This window comes from Leptonychotes weddellii, chromosome 6 (assembly GCF_054177405.1).
Source record: "Leptonychotes weddellii isolate Sample4059 chromosome 6, ASM5417740v2, whole genome shotgun sequence".
Classification (NCBI taxonomy): Eukaryota; Metazoa; Chordata; class Mammalia; order Carnivora; family Phocidae; genus Leptonychotes; species Leptonychotes weddellii.
The window spans coordinates 91,737,466-91,757,601 of NC_138374.1; the positions used below are offsets into that span (position 1 = coordinate 91,737,466).

At 39.4% G+C, this 20,136-nt stretch overlaps 1 protein-coding gene and 1 long non-coding RNA gene across 3 annotated transcripts in view; both read left to right on the forward strand.

Annotated features, from left to right (window-relative positions):
- The window catches only part of LOC102744208 (rab GTPase-activating protein 1-like), a 359,561-nt gene that overhangs the window by 146,546 nt on the left and 192,879 nt on the right, over nt 1–20,136 (forward strand). The window lies entirely within an intron of this gene.
- Nucleotides 1,805–11,100, forward strand: LOC145722286 (uncharacterized). Its single transcript, XR_014146431.1, has 2 exons — nt 1,805–5,481; nt 10,841–11,100. It is a non-coding gene; the product is annotated as an uncharacterized LOC145722286 (long non-coding RNA).

Sequence of the window (20,136 nt, forward strand, 5' to 3'; positions counted from 1 at the left end):
GATTTATTATATATATATTTTTAAGATTTTATTTATTTATTTGAAAGAGAGAGAATGAGAGAGAGAGAGCACGTGAGAGGGGGGAGGGTCAGAGGGAGAAGCAGACTCCCCGCCGAGCAGGGAGCCCGATGCGGGACTCGATCCCAGGACTCCAGGATCATGACCTGAGCCGAAGGCAGTCGCTTAACCAACTGAGCCACCCAGGCGCCCCTGGATTTATTATATTTTTAAGCAGCATAAATATAAGTAAAGGTCTCTGTTGCTCAGTATGATTTAAAGACACCTACTTTCTGAATGGGAGCTACTTTCTTTTGGGTTAGAAATAGTCTACCAAAGAACTAGAAAGCTATTGAGCTAAATGAATTGTTCATTATAGTAGGTGGCACCATCAAATCATCCAGGATATTGGCAGTGTCCATTCATTCCCCCAATCTAATTCATTTGTTATATGAAATATTTAATAGTCACCGCATATAGTACATTATAATAGATTAGAAATGATCAGTCAGAATTAATCTTAGCCACTTCATGTTGCCAGAGAATTTTTGATCAGAATAGGTTCTTTGCATTCAAACAATGGTTAAAAGTAAATGATGGGGTGAGGGCACCTGGGTGGGTTAGTCGGGTTCTGTCTTCAGCTCAGGTCATGATCTCGGGGTCCTAGAATCAAGCGCCTCTTCAGGCTTCCCACTCAGTGGGGAGTCTGCTTGTCTCTCTCCTTCTGCCCCTCCTCCTGCTTGTGCTCTCTCTGTTACTCTCTCAAATAAATAAAGAAAATCTTTTTTTTTTTTTTTTTAAATATTTTATTTATTTATTTGACAGAGAAAGACACAGCGAGAGAGGGAACACAAACGGGGAGTGGGAGAGGGAGAAGCAGACTCCCTGCCGAGCAGGGAGCCCGATGCGGGACTCGATCCCGGGACTCCAGGATCATGACCTGAGCCGAAGGCAGTCGCTTAACCAACTGAGCCACCCAGGCGCCCATAAATAAAGAAAATCTTAAAAAAAAAAAAGTATATGACAGAATGTTTTTCATTTTGTGTCTTATTATAGAGATAAAGAAAACCCACTCATAATTCCATCCCTACAGGTAACCATAATAAAAATTCATTATAAAATCTTCCTCCCATGCTTTAGTCTATGAATATGTAAGCATTCATTAGCTATGTACATTTATATGTACACATATATTTTTAATATGGGCTTAAGGATTATAATTAAGGAGATGGGAGAAAGGAGATAAATCCAGAGGAATAGTGTATGAGGATGAACATATTATTTTCTGTCAAAAAATGCTGGGGCGCCTGGGTGGCTCAGTTGGTTAAGCGACTGCCTTCGGCTCAGGTCATGATCCTGGAGTCCCTGGATCGAGTCCCGCATCGGGCTCCCTGCTCGGCAGGGAGCCTGCTTCTGCCTCTGACCCTACCCCCTCTCATGTGCTCTCTCTCTCTCATTCTCTCTGTCTCAAATAAATAAATAAAATCTTTAAAAAAAAAAAAATGCTGATGAACAAGACTCTTTTTCATTTAATGCTATGTTATGACCATCTTCTGTGTCACCATAGACACGTAGTGCTTAAACGTATGGATGCTGGAGCCAGGCTACTTGAGTTCAAATCCCATCTCCCACAGCTTATGCCACAATCTTAGATAAATTACGATTTCCCTATCTTTAAAATGGGGATATTAGTAACACCTATCTCATAGGATTGTTAGGATTTAATGAGTTAATATATGATTGGTGCCTGGAAATTTGTTAAGTATGAAAATGCACCCAGGTACAATTAATATACATAGAGCTGCCTTAGCTTTTTAATCACTGATTAGTATCTTATTGTGTGTACCATAATTTTACTTAGCCAATTTTCTATTTAATTTTTATGGACATTTGTTTCCAGACTTTTCCTGTTAAACAAACATCCTTAAATTTCCATCTTTGCATACTTATGTAATGATGTCTTTTGGATAAACTTTGAGGAATGTAATTGCTGGATCAGACTGTAATCAAATTTGAATTTTTGATGCATATTGCAAAATTGCTTTCTACTAGCAATATGAGAATGCATTTTCTCCATACTCTTGAAAAAGCAGAATTTCTAAATATGTGCTTTTATGGACAGTGAAATCAAGTTGTAAAACAAAGCACCCTAAAAAGTGAATTATTATACTAATTTGTGTCATTGTAAACAAACAAAACTCTTCAGACAGTTTTGAAGAGTCCCATGTTCTTTCATTTGGGAACATCTAGTTGTTTTTTTTTTTTTTAGGGAAGCCAGTTGATCATGGCTAAATTTTAGAAGAATGATCCCTAGCTTGGATGGGCTTTTATATTATTTAAAAGTTCTGAAGCATCTCTTTGATGGTTTTGGCTTTTCAACCTCTCCACTATGGTCTTTTTCCTTACCATTCTATTGAAGCTTTTTTTTTTTTTTTTAGAGGGGGCAGGGAAGAGGAGAGGGAGAAAGAGAAAATCTTAAACAGGCTCCATGCCCAGTGCAGAGCCAGCACAAAGCTCAATCTCATGACCCCTAGATCATTACCTGAGCCAAAATCAAGAGTCAGACACCTAACCGACTGAGCCACCCAGGCGCCCCATATTGAAGTTTTTTCGATGAAGTCACTAACAAAATCAGTGGACATATTTCCATTTTTATCATACTTGATTTCTCAACAGTTATCCAAAGAGCATAAAGACATAACACTTCCCCTTTTCTGAAACATTCTCCCTTGGCTTCTGTCTTATTTTTTATCTCCCTCTCATCTTCTCATTTTACTTTTGCTTACTTCTTTTTTTCCCCTAGTCATTAACTTGGAGTTACACAGAGCTCCAGCCTCTAGGAATTCACTTGATGCTTCTTCCTTGCTGATCTTGTTCATTCCCCTGCTTTCATCTATAAATGTTCACTCTCATCTTTATATTTAGCCCAGATCCAAATATTTGGCCATGGACTTACATGTCTGCTTGGATGTTTCAGAGGCACATCAAATCCAAAAGCCAAAGCTGAACTGATACACCCTCCCAGCCCTTTGCCTCCTCCAGTAACCTTCACCTCAGTGAAGGCACTATCTAGCTGCTCAAAGCAGGAAACTGGAAGTTATCCTTAATGCTTTTCTTTTCTTAATTCCCAGCATCTACTGAGTCATCAACTCCTGTTGATTCCACTTCTTAAGAATTTTTAGAATCTTCCCACTTTGGCAGTTAGGCTACCACACTCTCTAACTTGGACTGTTGCAGTGACCTCTTTCAGTAATAAGTATTGAACACCTACCAAATGCTAGGCACTTTTCTAGGCACTGGTGATAAAGTATTGCTAAGGAAGGACCCTGCATTCTTGGAGCTTGCATTCCGATGAAGGGAAGATAGTACTTAAACAAACATAGTTGTGTTAGCGCATGCTGTGGTTTATGAAGGGGAATGATGTTGATGCAGAGTGAAGGGAGCTCCCTTTTTTCAGTTGTCAATGAAAGTGATCTGAGGGATGGTATTTGAGCTGAAAATTGAATGAAAAGAAGTAGCTAGCATGCCAAAATCTGGGGAGTGAGACTTCTAGGCAGAAGAAGCAAGTATGAGGCTTTAAAGAGGATTTTTATATGCTTAAGAAAGTGAAAGAAAGTCAGTGTCTGGAGTGTGATAGGTAAGAGAAGATGATGGCTTAGATTTGGGTGTTAGTAGTGGAACTGAGAGAAATGGCTGTCTGCTCTTTCTCCAGCTGCTCATGACCACTGTCCTAGCCAAGTCCCACATTGTCACCAGAGTACCCTTGTTTGTTTGTTTTTTTAAAGATTATTTATTTGAGAGGGGGAGAGTTGGGAGGGGAGAGGCAGAGGGAGAGGGAGAGAGAATCTTTAAACAGACTCCATGCTGAGCGTGGAGCCCAATGCCGGGCTCGATCCCATGACCCTGAGATCACAACCTGAACCGAAACCAAGAATCGGATGCTTAACAGACTGTGCCATCCAGGCGCCCCCCCACCCAGAGTACTCTTTTTAAAACAGATTTTATTATTCACTATTGGACAAATATTGACCAAACACCTATTCAGAGATAGACACTATTCTGTGTACTTGACTAGATCAGTGAACTAGAATAACAAAAATACTTGCCTCCATCAGCCTGTGTTCTAACAGTATACAGTTAATAAACAGTAAACATAACAAATATATAAACACAGTATATGAGAAGTAATAGTGCATGGGAAAAAGGAAAAGTACAGCAGAGTAAAGGGACCTCTGGGTAGGTTTTGCAGTGTTAAATAGGGTAGTTAGGGTTAACTGGGAGTCTGTTTCTTGATTTGTCTCTCTCTCTCTTATGTTTTTCCTTTGTTTTGTTTCTTAAATTAGACGAGTGAAATCATATGGTATTTGTCTTTCTCTGATTTATTTAACTAAGCAGTATACTCTCAAGCTCCATCCATGTTGGAAATGGCAAGATTTCATTCTTTTTTATGGCTGAATAATATTCTATTATATATATATATATCACATTTTTTTCCTTTTTTTTTAAGTTTTTATTTAAATTCCACTTAGTTGGGGTGCCTGGGTGGCTCAGTCGTTAAGCGTCTGCCTTTGGCTCGGGTCATGATCCCAGGGCCCTGGGATCGAGCCCTGCATTGGGCTCTCTGCTCGGCGGGAAGCCTGCTTCTCCCTCTCCCACTCCCCCTGCTTGTGTTCCCTCTCTCGCTGTGTCTCTCTCTGTCAAATAAATAAATAAACTCTTTTAAAATAAATAAATAAATAAATAAATTCCACTTAGTTAATATGCAGTGTAATATTAGTTTCAATACAGTAGTGATTCTGCACCCATACAACACCTGGTGCTCATCATCAGTGTCTCCTTCATCCCCAACACCTGTTTCACCTATCCCCCCGCACCTCCCTCTGGTGACCATCAGTTTGCTCACTATAGGAAAGAGTCTGGTTCTTGTTTTGCCTCTCTCTCTCTTATTTTTTCCCCTTTACTCATTTGTTTTCTTTCTTAAATTCCACATATAAGTGAAATCATATGGTATTTGTCTTTCTCCAACTGACTTACTTCACTTAGCCTAATTTCTAGCTCCATGCATGTTGTTGCAAATGGCAAGATTTCATTGTTTTTGATGGCTGAGTAATATACTACATCTTATTTATCCATTCATCAGTTGACGGACACTTGGACTGTTTCATAATTTGGCTGTTGTATATAATTCTGCTGTAAACATCAGGGTGTGTGTATTCCTTTGAATTAGTATTTTTGTATCCTTTGGTAAATACCTAGTAGTTCAGTTGCTAATCATAAGGTAGCTCTATTTTTAACTTTTTGAGGAACCTCCATACTGTTTTCCACAGTGGCTGCATCAGTTTGCATTCCCACCAACAGTGCAAGAGGATTCTGCTTTTTCCACATCTTCATGAACACCTGTTAATTCTTGTGTTGTTGATTTTAGTCATTCTGACAGGTGTGAGGTGACATCACGTTGTAGTTTTGATTTGCATTTCCCTGATGGTAAGTGATGATGAGCATCTTTTCATGTGTTTGTTGGCCATCTTTTTGTCTTCTTTGGAGAAATGTCTGTTCATATCTTCTGTCAATTTTTTAATTGGATTATTTGTTTTTTGGATGTTGAGTTTTATAAGTTCGTTATATATTTTGAATGCTAACCCTTTATCAGATGTGTCATTTGCAAATATCTTCCCCCATTCCATAGGTTGTCTTTTAGTTTTGTTAATTGTTTACTGTGCAGAAGCTTTTTATTTTGATGTAGTCCCAATAATCTATTTTTGCTTTTGTTTCCCTTGCCTCAGGGGACCTATCTAGAAAAAAGTTGCTCTGGCCAGTGTCAAAGAAGTTACTGCCTGTGTTCTCTTCTAGGATTTTTATGGTTTCATGTCTCACATTTAGGTGTTTCATCCATTTTGAATTTATTTTTGTGTATAGTATAAGAAAGTAGTCCAGTTTTCCCAACGCCATTTGTTAAATATTCTTTTTTCCATTGGATATGCTTTCCTGCTTTGTCTAAGATTAATTGACCATGTATGTAATTGTGTGTTCATTTCTGGGTTTCTGTTCTGTTCCATTGATCTATGTGTCTATTTTTATGCCAGTACCATACTGTTTTGATTACTACAGCTTTGTAATAATACTTGAAGTCGGGGAATTTATGTCTCCAGCTTTGTTTTTCTTTTTCAAGATTGCTTTGACTATTCAGGGTCTTTTGTGGTTCCATACAAATTTTAGGGTTGTTTGTTCCAGCTCTGTGAAAAATGCTATTGGTATTTTGATAGGGATTGCATTTAATACGTCGATTGCTTGGGGTAATATAGGCATTTTAACAATATTTGTTCTTCCAATCCATGAACATGGACAGTCTTTCCATTTCTTTGTGTCATCTTAAATTTCTTTCATTGGTGTTTTATAGTTTTTGGAGTAAAGGTCTTTCACCTCTTTGGTTAGGTTTATTCCTAGGTATCTTATGGTTTTTAGTGCAATTGTAAATGGGATTGATTCCTTAATTTCTCTTTCTGTGACTTCATTATTGGTATGTAGAAAGGCAACAGATTTTTGTATCCTGTTACTTTACTGAATTTGTTAATCAGTTCTAGCAGTATTTTGATGGAGTCTTTTGGGTTTCCTATATATAGTATCATGTCATCTGTAAATAATGAAAGTTTTACTTCTTCCTTACTGACTTGGATGCTTTTTATTTCTTTTTGTTGTCTGATTGCTGTGGCTAGGACTTCCAGTACCATGCTGAATAAAAGTGGTGAGAGTGGACATGCTTGTCTTGTTTCTGACCATAAGTGAAAAGCTCTCAGTTTTTCCCCATTAAGGATGATGTTAGTGTGTGTTTTTTCATAGATGGCCTTTATTATGTTGAGATTTCCTCTAAAGCTACTTTCTTGAGGGTTTTTATCATTAATGGATGTTGTACTTTGTCAAATGCTTTTTCTGCAACTAATGAAATTATCATATAGTTCTTATCTTTTCTCTTATTGGTGTGATGTATAACGATTGATTTGTGAATATTTAGCCCCCCTTGCAACCCAGAAGTAAATCCCACTTGATTGTGGTGAATGATTTTTTTAATGTATTGTTGATTTCAGTTTGCTAGTATTTTGTTGAAAATTTTTGTATGTTCATCAGGGATATTGGCCTGTAGTTCTCTTTTCTGGTGTTTATCTGGTTTTGGTATCAGGTTAATGCTAGCCTCATAGAATGAATTTGGAAGTTTTCCTTCCTTTTATATTTTTGGAATAGTTTAAGAAGAATAGGTACTAATTCTTCATTAAATGTTTGATAAAATTTGCCTGTAAAGCCACCTGGTCCTAGACTTTTGCTTTTTGGAAGTTTTCTGATTACTGACTCAATTTCTTTGCTGGTTATCAGCATGTTCAAATTTTCTGTTTCTTCCTGTTTCAGTGTTTGTACGTTATATGTTTCTAGGAACTGATCCATTTCTTCTAGGTTTTCCAGTTTGTTGGCATATAGTTTTTCATAATATTCTCTTATAATTGTTTATATTTCTGTGGTATTGGTTGTTATTTCTCCTCTCTCATTTGTAGTTTTATTTATTTGGGTCCTTTCTCTTTTCTGTTTGATAAGTCTGGCTATAGGTTTATCAATTTTATTAATTTTTTCAAAGAACCAGCTTCTGATTTCATTTGATCTGTTCTGTTGGGTTTTTTTAGTATCTATATCATTTATTTCTGCTATGTTGTTATTTCCTACCTTGGCTTCGTTTGATCTTTCTCCAGCTCCTTTAGGTATAAGGTTAGGTTGTTTATTTGAGATTTTTCTTGCTTCTTGAGATAAGCCTGTATGGCTATATACTTCCCTCTTGTGACCACTTTTTCTGCATCCCAGAGGTTTTGGACCATTGTGTTTTCATTTTCATTTGTGTCCAAGTATTTTTAAATTTAGTCTTTGATTTTCTGGTTGACCTGTTCATTGCTTAGTAGTAGCCTGTTGTTTAACTTTCATGTATTTGTCTTTCCAGGTTTTTGTTCTGGTGACTTCTAGTTTCGTAGCATTGTGCTCAGAGAAGGTGCATAGTATGACTTTAGTCTTTTTGTATTTGTTGAGGCCTGTTTTGTGACCTAATATATGGTCTCTTCTGGAGAATGTTCCATGTGCACCTGAAAAGAATGTGTATTCTGCTCTTTCAGGATGGAATGTTCTGAATATATGTTAAATCCATCTGGTCCAGTGTGTCATTCCAAGTCATTGCTTCCTTGTTTATTTTCTGTTTAGATGATTTGTCCATTGATGTAAATGGGGTGTTAAAGGCCCCTATTATTATTGTATTATTAACCATTCATTACTTTATATTTCTTATTAACTGTTTTATATATTTATGTGCTCCCATGTTGGGTACATAAATATTTACAATTGTTATATCTTCTTGTTGGATTGTTACCTTTATTATTATATAGTGTTCTTCTTTGTCTCTTGTTACAGTCTTTGTTTTAAAATCTAGCTTGTCTGATATAAATGTTGCTACTCTGGTTCTCTTTTGACATCCTTTTTTTGTGAGTTTGTTGACTGAATTTTCTACAAAAATATTCATTTTTACTGCTTTTATGTTTCTTGCCTTTGTACTGTCACTTTTGGTCTCTCCTTTCCACTCAAAGAGTCCCTTTTAATATTTCTTGCAGAGCTAGTTTAGTGGTCATGAACTCCTTCAATTTTTGTTTGCCTAAAGAATCTTTATTTCTCCTTCTATTTTGAATGCTAGCCTTGCTGGATAGTGTATTCTTGGCTGCACATTTTTCTCATTTAGCACTTTGCATATATCATGTCGCTCCCTACTGGCTTGCAAAGCTCCTGTTGAAAAACCTGCAACTAGCCTTATGGGTTTTCCCTTGTAAGTTAATGACTTCTTTTGTCTTGATGCTTTTAAAAGTTTTTCTTTATCATTATGTATTGCAAATTTAGTTACAATATGTTTGGTGTGGGTCTGCTTTTGTAGATTTTGTTGGGGGTTCTCTGTGCCTCCTGGATCTGGATGTCTGTGAACTTCCCAGATTAAGGAAGTTTTCAGCTATTATTCCTTCAAAAAAATTTTCTGCCTCCTTTTTCTCTTTTCTTCTTCTGGGACTCCTATAATATGAATTTTATTATGTTTGATGTTGTCACTGAGTTCCCTAAGTCTATTCTTGTTTTGCCTAATTCTTTTCTCTCTCTTTTGTTCAGCTTGATTACTTTCCATCACTCTGTCTTCTAGGTCATTGATTCATTTGTCTGCTTCTTCCAGCCTGCTGTTCATTCCATCAAGTGTGTTTCTCATTTAGCTTATTGTGCCTTTTATCTCTGCTATGTTTCCTTATCTTTGTGTTAAGGGTCTCACTCATGTCTTCCACTCTTTTCTCAATTCCACTGAGTATCCTTATGATCATTGTTTTAAATTCCCTATCAGGCATGTTACTTATATCTGTTTCTCTTAGATCTTTGACTGTGGCCTTCTCCTGCTCTTTCATATGGGATAAATTTCTCTCTCTTCCTTTTGTGTGCCTCTGTGTCTGTTTCTGTGTGTTAAGAAAGTCAGCTATGTCTTCTGCTCTTGAAAGTAGTAACTTTATGAAGATGAGGTCCTGGGGTGCCTGCAGTGCAGTGTCCTCTGTCTCCAGAACCTGGCACTTCAGAAGAGTGTCTTTGTGTGTTGCTTATGCCCTGCTGTTGTATCTGAGTCACTTTGCCTTTCAGTGAAGACAACTTCCTGTTGTGAGCTGTGCTTACTCTCTGTAGACAGGCAGGCCAGTTCTGAGGGGGTGTGCTCTCTGGGGAACTTGGGAGCAGGCCAGCAGTGTTAGCAAAATTTACCCTGGGCTACTAGTTCTATGCTGGATCCCCGGAAATGTTGCGGCCACTGGGGCTGCATGCTGGAGTGGCCAGGGGCACAAGGCTGGGCATGGCGCACAGTGATGGCTGGGTGCAGCTGGTTCAGTGCACAAAGGTGGCTGGGGTTGCAGTGCTGGGTGCGGTGCAGGACAGCAGCTGGGGGTACTCAGCTAGGTGCATCACACAACAGTGGCTGGGGACACAAGGCTGGGCGCCACAATGGATGTGTGCCCAGCAACTTGGCAGGGCACATACATGGCTTTAACAAAATTTGCCTTGAGCCTAGGGCTGAGGCTAGTGGGTGGGAGCGGGTGAGTCCTTGGGAAAACTTATGGGCAGGGCACGCTGCTGGGGGGTTTGGTAACAAGTATGCAGCTCCCCTTCCCACAGGTGCTCTGTGTTTATGCTGGGGAGCAGAATTCAGCCCCTCTGGTTTCTAAAGCCAAACATTATGGGGATTAGTCTTCTTGTGGGGGAGCTTCCTGGTATGAGGGCCTGTTGGTTTCTCTGCTCTCTCTCCCTCTTGCAAGCAACCTTCTTCCACCTTTCTGACCTTCCTAACCTTTCAGATGCAGATTTTTCCTACATTAGTTGTGGAGTTTGTTCTGCCAGTCTGGATCGCTCTCCAGTTTATTGACTTGGATGTGAGTGAGATCTAGTTGAAAACGTGGGATGGGGTGAGCTCAGGGTCCTCCTGCTCCGCCATCTTCCCAACTTCCCAAGATTTCTTCATTTAAGGTTTTTATAGTTTTAGCTCTTACATTCAAGTCTGTGGTCCACTTTGAATTTATTTTTGTATATGAAGTAAGATAGGGTGTTATGGACTGAATCCTCCCTCCCCATCCAAAATTCTTGTGTCAGAATCTTAACCCCTAGTGCCTCAGACTGACTGTATTTGGAGAAAGGGTCTTTAAAGAGGTATTGAGGTTAGAATGAGATCTTTAGGATGGGCCCTCATCCAGTAGGACTGGGGTCCTCATAGGAAGAGGAGATGAGGACACAGAGGAATGACCATATGAACACACAGGGAGAAGACCGCCATCTACAGGTCAAGGAGAGAGGCCTCAGAAGAAACCAGCAGTGCTGACACATTGGACTTCTAGCCTCCAGAATTGTGAGAAAAAATTAGTTTCTGCTATTTAAGCCACTTAGTCTATGGTTCTTTGTCATGGCAACCCTAACTAATATAGTAGGAGTACAGCTTCATTGGTTAGCATGTGGACATCTAGTTGTCCCTGTAACATTTGTTGAGAAGACTGTTCTTTTCCCATTGAATTATCTTGGTAAGCTTGTCAAAAATTAGTTGACTGTTAGCACATGCTTTTATTTCTAGACTCTCTATTCTACTGATTTTTGTCTATCCTTATGCCAGTACCACACTGTCTTTTTTTTTTAAAAAAAGATTTTATTTATTTATTTGACAGATAGAAACATACCAAGAGGGGCGCCAGGGTGGCTCAGTCGTTAAGCATCTATCTGCCTTCGGCTCAGGTCATGATCCCAGGGTCCTGGGATCGAGCCCCGCAGGGAAGCCTGCTTCTCCCTCTCCCACTGTCCCTGCTTGTGTTCCCTCTTTTGCTGTGTGTCTCTCTCTCAAATAAATAAATAAAATCTTAAAAAAAAAAAAAAAAAAGAAACATAGCAAGAGAGGGAACACAAGCAGGGGGAGTGGGAGAGGGAGAAGCAGGCCTATCACTGAGCCGGGAGCCCGATGTGGGGCTCAATCCCAGTACCCCGGGACCATGACCTGAGCTGAAGGCAGACACTTAACAACTGAGCCACCCAGGCGCCCCCCACACTGTCTTAATTACTATAATTTTATGGTAACTTTTGAGATCAGGAAGTGTGAGTCCTCAACTTTGTTCTCCTTTTTCAAGATTGTTTGGTTGTTGCAGTCTCTTGCATTTCCATATGAATTTTAGAATCAGTTTGTCAATTTCTGCAAAAAAAAAAAAAAGACTGGGAGTTTGATAGGAATTGCATTGAATCTTTAGATCAATTGAAGATTAATACCATCTTAACAATATTAAATCTTCCAATCTATGAACACAGGATGTTTTCCCATTATTTAGGTTCTTTAATTTCTTGAAACAATGTTTTGTAGTTCTCAGCATACAAAAGTCTTGCACTTCTTTAGCTAAATATATTTCTAAGTATTCTGTTTTATGCTATTGTAAATGAAATTGTTTTCTTAATTCTATTTTAGATTCCTCATTACTATTACCTAAAATTACAATGGGTTTTCTATACTGATCTTGTATCCTCAAACTTTGCTGACGTCATTTTTAGCTTGTGTGTGTGTGTGTGTGTGTGAGAATGTATGTATTCCTTAGGTATTTCTATATATAAGATCATATCATCTGTTAAGTAGAGTTGGTCTTACTTCTTCTTTTCCAATCTGGATGCCTTTTATTTCTTTTTCGTGCCTAACTGCAAGAACAACTTTCCCTTCTCTTTCTGCTGGCATTGGGAAGAAGGGTCAATTCTTGGTCCAGCTGCTCTCTCCCTGAAGGACCATATTTGAAGCCATACAGGGTTAAAGAACAAGAAGTGAAGAGCAAAACGCCTTGAAAATGGAAAATGGATTTCAGTTCTCCCTAGTCTTTGATTCACCAACTTGGGTTAAAAGTTCTTGTTTCTGTGCTTGAAGATGGTGACATAAGGAAGGACTGACATTGGGACTGTTGTTTCTATGGCTGCCATTCAGGTTACAAAATCAGAAGTCTAAAGACCTGGGGGAAAAAATGGAGCAACTGTAAACCTTCTTTTGGATTTGCAGTGATTTTTGCATATTCAATTAATTTTTTAATTTCCATGAAGGAATGCCTATTGTCCTGTTGGTGGCAGTAAAACACTACTGCTGTGGAAATAGACACTAAGAGTCTAGCGCTTCCAATTCTTCCCTTCCCATTGGCATTCCTTTATATTGGCTTCCCCTTCCAACATAATCTGTTGTTTGAATGGTTAGTTTCTTTTTAACTTTTCTCTAGTGTATCCTCAGCTCGATGATAGGGTGGTTTTAGGGTGCTATCTAATAAATGCTAAAACAACCAACACAATTGGGGGTGCAAGATAATCGAGGAATTTTATTTTATTTTATTTTTTAAAAGATTTTATTTATTTATTTGACAGAGAGAGAGAACACACAAGCAGGAGGGAATGGCAGGCAGAGGGAGGTGGAGAAGCAGGCTCCCCAGTGAGCAAGGAGCCTGATGTGGGACTTGATCCCAGGACCCTGGGATCATAACCTGAGCTGAAGGCAGCTGCCTAACCAACTGAGCCACCCAGGCACTCCCAAGACACTAGAGGAATTTTAAAGTTCCAGAAATAATGCATTTTATGGATTAGGGATCTATATCAGGAAAAAAAAAAAAAAGTACATCATCACAGTACCGTGCATGTATTAAGTTTGTTGAAGTAATTTGTCATTATTTATTTCTCATGAGACAATCCAAAATGCCAGGGAAGAAGGATAGTTGACTAATCATGCCATGTCCACATTGTCAGTAATTCATTTGGACTTAACGTACCCTAAGAAATATGAGGTTACTTGACGGAGATATGAACAATACAATTCATTGTCTCCCTTGTCCTATTTCTGTGAGAAACAAGTAATTTTAGCACCAACTCATTCAAGCTTTTCTCTCTTTTACTTAAAAGTTTCTCTTCATTTGTGTCCTCCTCTGCTGTGCTCCTATCTTTAATGAAGGTATATTCTGCCTTCATTTCAAGGTTATTTCCCACCTTGGTCCTTGATCCCAGCTTTCTTGCCTCCCTTTAGAGAAGCCAGTGATAGTTGGTTAGTCCACTTAGCCCACAGACATTCAGGCACTCACTGAATGCATATTATTGGCAGGTCATGGGTCAAGTGTGACAGCTTGCAGAGTTGATAGTCTGGGTCCTCCAGTAGAGTCTAATGGATCAAGCGGGACTTGATCTCCTGACCCTGAGATCATGACCTGAGCTGAACTCAAGAGTCGGATGCTTAACCCACCGAGCCACTCAGATGCCCCTATAACACAAAGTCTTGAATTTCCTCAAAAGTTGTTAAATAAAATCCTCCTACCTTGGATTAGCTTTCTTTTCCAATGCCTTACAAAGAAGGACAATGTGTGATTTACATGCTTCACAAGTTAATACAGTCGAGTTACTAGTGACTTTACCCAAACATCTGAAAAGAAAATTGTCTCATCAAGAGGGGAAAGGTCTCTTGAATCTTTAAACACTAGTCAGTAAACATAATACTTTGTACCTACTCTGCTCAGGGCATTAACCAAGACCCAGTGATTTGTATCCTCAAGCATCCATAACTGGACAGTTTGTTGACAGTTCCCTAATTTATGAACTGGTTGTGTCAGGTAATATCTCCACTTTACAGATGAGGAAACAAAACCTTTGAGAAGGTAGATAAGTTGGCTAAAGTCATTCAGTTAGGAGAGTGACACACCAGACCCAGAACTGGGCTGTCTTACCATTCTACCTTAGCTGTTCTTAACCACTAAACTGTGGCTGGTGTGTGTGTTTTAAACCCTCCAATTACCTTGTGAAGAAGACATTATTATTCCTACTTGATACTCAATTCTAGAGCTCTTAGTCAAAATTCCATGCTTTTTTACATTATATATAGTTGGAGACACTCAAATTGTAGTGAAATCAGCTTCCATTTAAAAAATCCATGTTAACATCGTACTATGAATGAAAAGAAAGGTTTTTTTATCTAAGTTGTTTGAAGATTGTATAGCAGAGGAAAAAAAATTCCTCAACCATCTTAAAAACTGGCTGGATCTGAAAATTAAACTGACAAAGACCAAAAGGAGAAAAGCATACAATTTCATTTAATATGTTTTACATGACATGGGAGCCTTTATAAGGAAAAGAAGACCCTAAGAACTGGTTAAAGTGGAGTGTTTTTATGCGAGGTTTGAGAAGAGTGAACAGTTGTCAAGAAATATGTAGGACGAAGGGAATAGGAGCTAAGTGTAATAAACTGGGGGAAATTTCACTAGGCCTGCTTGTTTGGAATCTCCTCAGTATCCCTCTGTCTTGGAGATAAGGATGCTCCTTTCCTCCAGGTTTAGGGAGGGCACTTCTCACATGAGGGTATTATGACCTGCTTCAGGGGAGAAGGGCAGGGGAAGGTCAGAGAAACCTTCCTGCTTCTGCTATTTTCTCAAACTCTTTCAGCTTAAAATATTCAATATGCCAAGGTACCATATTTAGGGATAGTGTGTTCCAAACCCCATCAACTGTATGCTCAAAGATAGTTGTCCCAGTTGTAAAATGTCACTGGTTGAACAGGACAGAAGCAGAGACAGAGCAATTAGGAGCCACTGTCACATCAGCAAATAAATGAATTTAGGCTAATGAAAACAAACTCACTATCAAGAATGATCATGAAATTAAAATATTCTCTCCTCTTGACTGGCTAGAATAATATTTGATTTCTGAGTTCTGCCTATCCATTTCTTCTTTCATAGCCGTTAAGATGTATGAAGTCATCCCTGAATCCTGTTTAAGGTCCTGTTCAAACTCTCACTCTGACCAATCACTGTGTATGAGCTGATCATAAGGAGATATTATCAGGAGACTTTTGTCGGAGGATGTCCCTGCCCAATAAGTTTTTATGACCCTTTTTATCTGCAAGAGTTGCTAGTATTGCTTTTCAGCATGAAATAGACTAATTTTGTTCATTAAAGTGCTGACAGGGTTGATGACTCACTGTAGGAATCGATTGATATTATCACAATATTATAACTAGTTGGAGGAAATTCAACTGAAGCATATAAAAATTTAATTGATAGTTGGTTTATCCAGGTTGAGAAAAGGTTGAAATATGCTTTTACTGGAAATACAATAACTGAAACCTTCATAGGCTTGGTCTTTTTTTTTCCTCCTTCGTTGTTTTCTTTTGACTAAGGAAATTTGCTTTTGGCAAAGCCAAGTGAATGTAGAGCAAAATCTTTTATTTGTGGCATAGGTAACCTTAATTAATTAGGGTATAATCTAAGCTGCTTTTTAAAAAGAGAAAGAGTACGAGAAGGAGGAACCATAAAAAATACAGTGGTTTAACTGAAATAGTTTATTTCGTTCACACATACCATTCCAGAAAGAGGAGTACTGGTCCAAAAAGTCAGGCAGGTCAGCTCCATGAGATCACTCAGGGACTTAGGTTCCCTATGTTTTTGCTCCACCAGTTCCTGGGGTGTTGTCCTCGTGTATGTGGTTAAAATTAAATCAATGCCTCATCCGAGTTCCAATTCAGAGAAAGAGGGAAATTTTAAGCAAAAGCGGAAGGCAAGCAATTTTCTTTTAAGCAAATAGTAAAGAAGTTGAATATGTTACTTTTGCTGACATTCTATTGACATATGTTTTGTCCATGGCCTCACTTAGCGCAAGGGAACTAGGAAATACAGCCTAGCTCAGCAGCCATGTGACCTGTTAAATTCTCATGTCAGTGGAGGAAGGGGGAAAGAAGTCTGTCACAGTTGCCCCTCTGACCATTCGCCATATCTGTGATCACCTTTATTCTCACACATAAACACTAACTCCTTCCCAAGGAGTCATTCAAAAAGCTCATTCAGTTATTTCATCTGCTCAAAGTCAAGGGATTCTGGATGAAGCACAGTCCTGTCTCTCAGGTCTGGAGTGGCTCCTCGAAGTCCAGTGACAAGGTATCTGTTCATCTCACACCCAAAGCACAAAAGTTGTAGGGAAAAGTATAACTGCAACAGAAGTTCTCATTTGGAAAGGGAAGAATGGGAAACATACCATAATCACCGGTCTTTCGGAGTTTATTGCTCTAGGAGTAGAGGAATGTTCTTGGTTAGCCCATTTGGCTGCCTCCTTGTTCTTATCTCTAGGAGCTATTTCATTATCCATTGTCCTCTGTGGTGACATCCAAAGTTAGTGTAAAAGAGTAATTATCTAGGAGGGGTGCTTGGATGGCTCAGTCAGTTAAGCATCTGCCTTTGGCTCAGATCATGATCCTGGAGTCCTGGGATTGAGCCCCACCTTAGCCTCCCTGCTCAATAGGGAGTCTGCTTCTCCCTCTGCCCCTCACCCTGCTCTCATGCTCTCTCTCACTCACTCTCTCTCTCAAATAAATAAATAAAATCTTTTTTAAAAAAAAGAGAGTAAGTATGAGTATGACTTCCTTGGAAACTACAATTTTCAAAGCATGCTTCCTATTTGTGGAGATTTGGAAGACTGAGAGGTGTTTTAGTGATCAAACCAATATAGGCTTTTTTTTAAAAGCCAGCCTTTTGCTCTCTTTAGGGAATTAATTAATTAATTAATATTTTTGTGGGCTTTTTTGGTCTTTTTGCTTCTAATTAGTTTGTTGTAAATAAATAGATCCAAAGATTTTTTTTTTCCCTAGACATAATTCTTAAGTCTTCTTGTTGTATTTGTCTGTTTGCTTTTAGCATCCCATTCTCTTCTTCCTCCATTTTAGTAGAGGTTACCCTGAGGCCAGCTAAAACCACAAGCTTGGGTAGGAAGGTAACACCCTTAATTTGGTCTTTGACTCTTGGCTGGATCTATATTTTGGCTGAGAAGTCTTAATGAGAAATACTTATGAAAAAATAATGAGCTTTTTTATCCTTCCATTTGGGGGACAATTTAGATTTTCTAACCCTAAGGCCTCAAATCAAGGTACTTGATCAGTTTAAGCTATAGACCACTTAACAACCACTTTCTCTAGAGTGACAGGTATCTTAGACACACACAGTTTACCTTTTAGTTTTTACAGTTTTACCATTATTGTGACATAAAAAGGTTCACCAATTTTCCATTCTGCAATATCTGTTTTCTTGCCTTATCTTTCACTCAACCACAAAGCCAAGAAACTTATTTTAAGTTTTAATTTTGCTAGCACCTTACTTCTGGGTACCAATTTCTGTATTAGAATATAGGATAAACTGCCATACCAACCCAAAATATAGTGCCTTAAATAAGAAATAAGTTTTTTTTCTTTATTATGTGACAGTCTGTGAAAATAGGCCTGTAGTCCAGGTTAGTATGCAGCTCAGCACCATGAGATCATCCAGGAACCCAAGTTCCTTTCATTCTATTGTTCTACATCAGGGTTTCTCAAACTCAGTAGTATTTTTTTGAAAAAAAAGATTTTATTGGGGTGCTTGGGTGGCCAGTTGTTAAGCGTCTGCCTTCAGCTCAGGTCATGAACCCAGGCTCCTGGGATCGGGCCCCACATTGGGCTCCCTGCTCAGCGGGGAGCCTGCTTCTCCCTCTCCCACTCCCCCTGGTTGTGTTCCCTCTCTTGCTGTGTCTCTCTCTGTCAAACAAATAAATAAAATCTTAAAATAAATGAATAAAGATTTTATTTATTTGAGAAAAAGAGCAAGAAAGAGAAAGAGAGCACAAGCTGGGGGGTGAGGGGGAGGCAGGGAGGGTCAGAGGGACAAGCAGACTCCCTGCAGAGCAGGGAGCCCGACACAGGGCTCAATCCCAGGACCCCAGGACCATGACCCAAACCAAAGGCAGACGCTCAACTGACTGAGCCACCTAGGTGCGCCTCAAACTCAGTACTATTGACATATTGGGGCCAGCTAATGGTTTGTTGTGGCTGGTTGACCTGTGCAGTATAGGATGTTTAGCAGTATTTAGTGACCTCTACTTGCTGGATGCCAATGGCGCTTCACTAGTTAGGACAAACAAAAATGTCTCCAGACATTACCAGATGTCCCCTGGGAGGCAATATCATTCCTGGTTGTGAAATATTGCCTTATAATCTCTTGGAATCATCTTCATCTATGTGGTCAAAGCAGATTTTGATCCATACTGAAGAGGAAAACCAACCAATCAAAACACTCTCAGATGGTATAATTAGCAATGACATTAATATAGTAATTATAACTTTATTCCATATGCTCAAAAGTTAGTATATGGAAGATATAAAAAAGACCCAAACTGAAGTTCAAGAGATAAAATTACAGTGTTTGATAGAACTAAGAGATATATTAAATGGGGAGGTTGGCTGGGAAGATAGCAGAACAAGAGGACCCTAAGCTTACCTTGTTCCACGGATACAACTAGATAACACTCACATCAGCATAAGTAATGTGGAAGATGACTCCGAGACTGGCAGAACAAACTCCACAACTAAAGATAGAGAAGAGGCCATACTGAAGGAGGTAGGAAGGGCAAAGACACAGTTTGGGAGTGAAACAGACTGTGGCCGTTCATGGTAGGGAGGGAGCTGATGGTGCCAAAAAAAAACAAAACAAAACAGAATTTCATAACAGGGAGCCCATGAATAAGGAGGATGAATCCCCATATTTGTCTTTGAAAGCAAGGGGGGCCGAATTTCATGAGTTCTTGGAACCAATGAGACCTAAAGCCTGGAATTTTAAAAATCAGCAGGCTCAGCTCTGGGAGAGCCCTGAGGGCATCAGGAAGGGAGTTCCTGCCCTTAAAAAGATAGCAAGACAAACAGCCCATGCAGATACAGCATAGCACCAGCAGTTTGAAAAACACGAGGGACATACAGGAGGGAGAGTGATTTGCTCATCTCAGACCATGACCTGGAGAGACAGGGATCATGGGGAGACCCCTCTAGGAACAAGGGAGTTGGCAGGCACCATTTCCCTTTGCTGCCTCCCGGCATAAATAACGGCCACCTGCGGGAAGTAGCACTTGTTACCTAACTTGTTGCCCCAAACCCTGCCCCCCCGAACCCCCCCATCACACTTCAGCAATCTGTCCTGCCAAGTCATGCTTCTGGCACTGCAGGACCTCAGTTCCAGCTGTGGAAGGGGGCAGGTCTCATTTCATAAGCAACCACCGTGCACCTTGTTAAAATGTACCCCCACCCCTACTGGGGACTAAACACTGCCCGTAATAGGCAGAGAGCCTCTGCAAACAAACGGACTGAAAGAAAAAGAGGCCAAGACTCAACAGCAGAGCACATGCAATACATATAGGAGACACTCCCTGAAGGGCCAAGCCCGGGGAACAGGGGACACTACACTGCAGGGTACTACAGGACCTCTTATTCATAAGGCTATTGTCATTAAGAGCGAGAGAAGTAGCTGACTTTCCTAACACATGGAAACAGACACAGAGAGTTAGACAAAATGAGGAGACAGAGTAATATATCCAAAATGAAAGAACAGGACCAAACCCCAGCAAGAGACGTAGGCAAAATGATGTAAGTAATATGTCTGATAGAAAATTTAAAGTAACTATCCTAGGAGTACTTGGCAGGCTCAGTCAGAAGAGCACGTGACTCTTGATCTTGGGGTTTTGGGTTTGAGCCCCACACAGGGTGTAGAGATTACTAAAAAATAAAAATAAAATAAATAA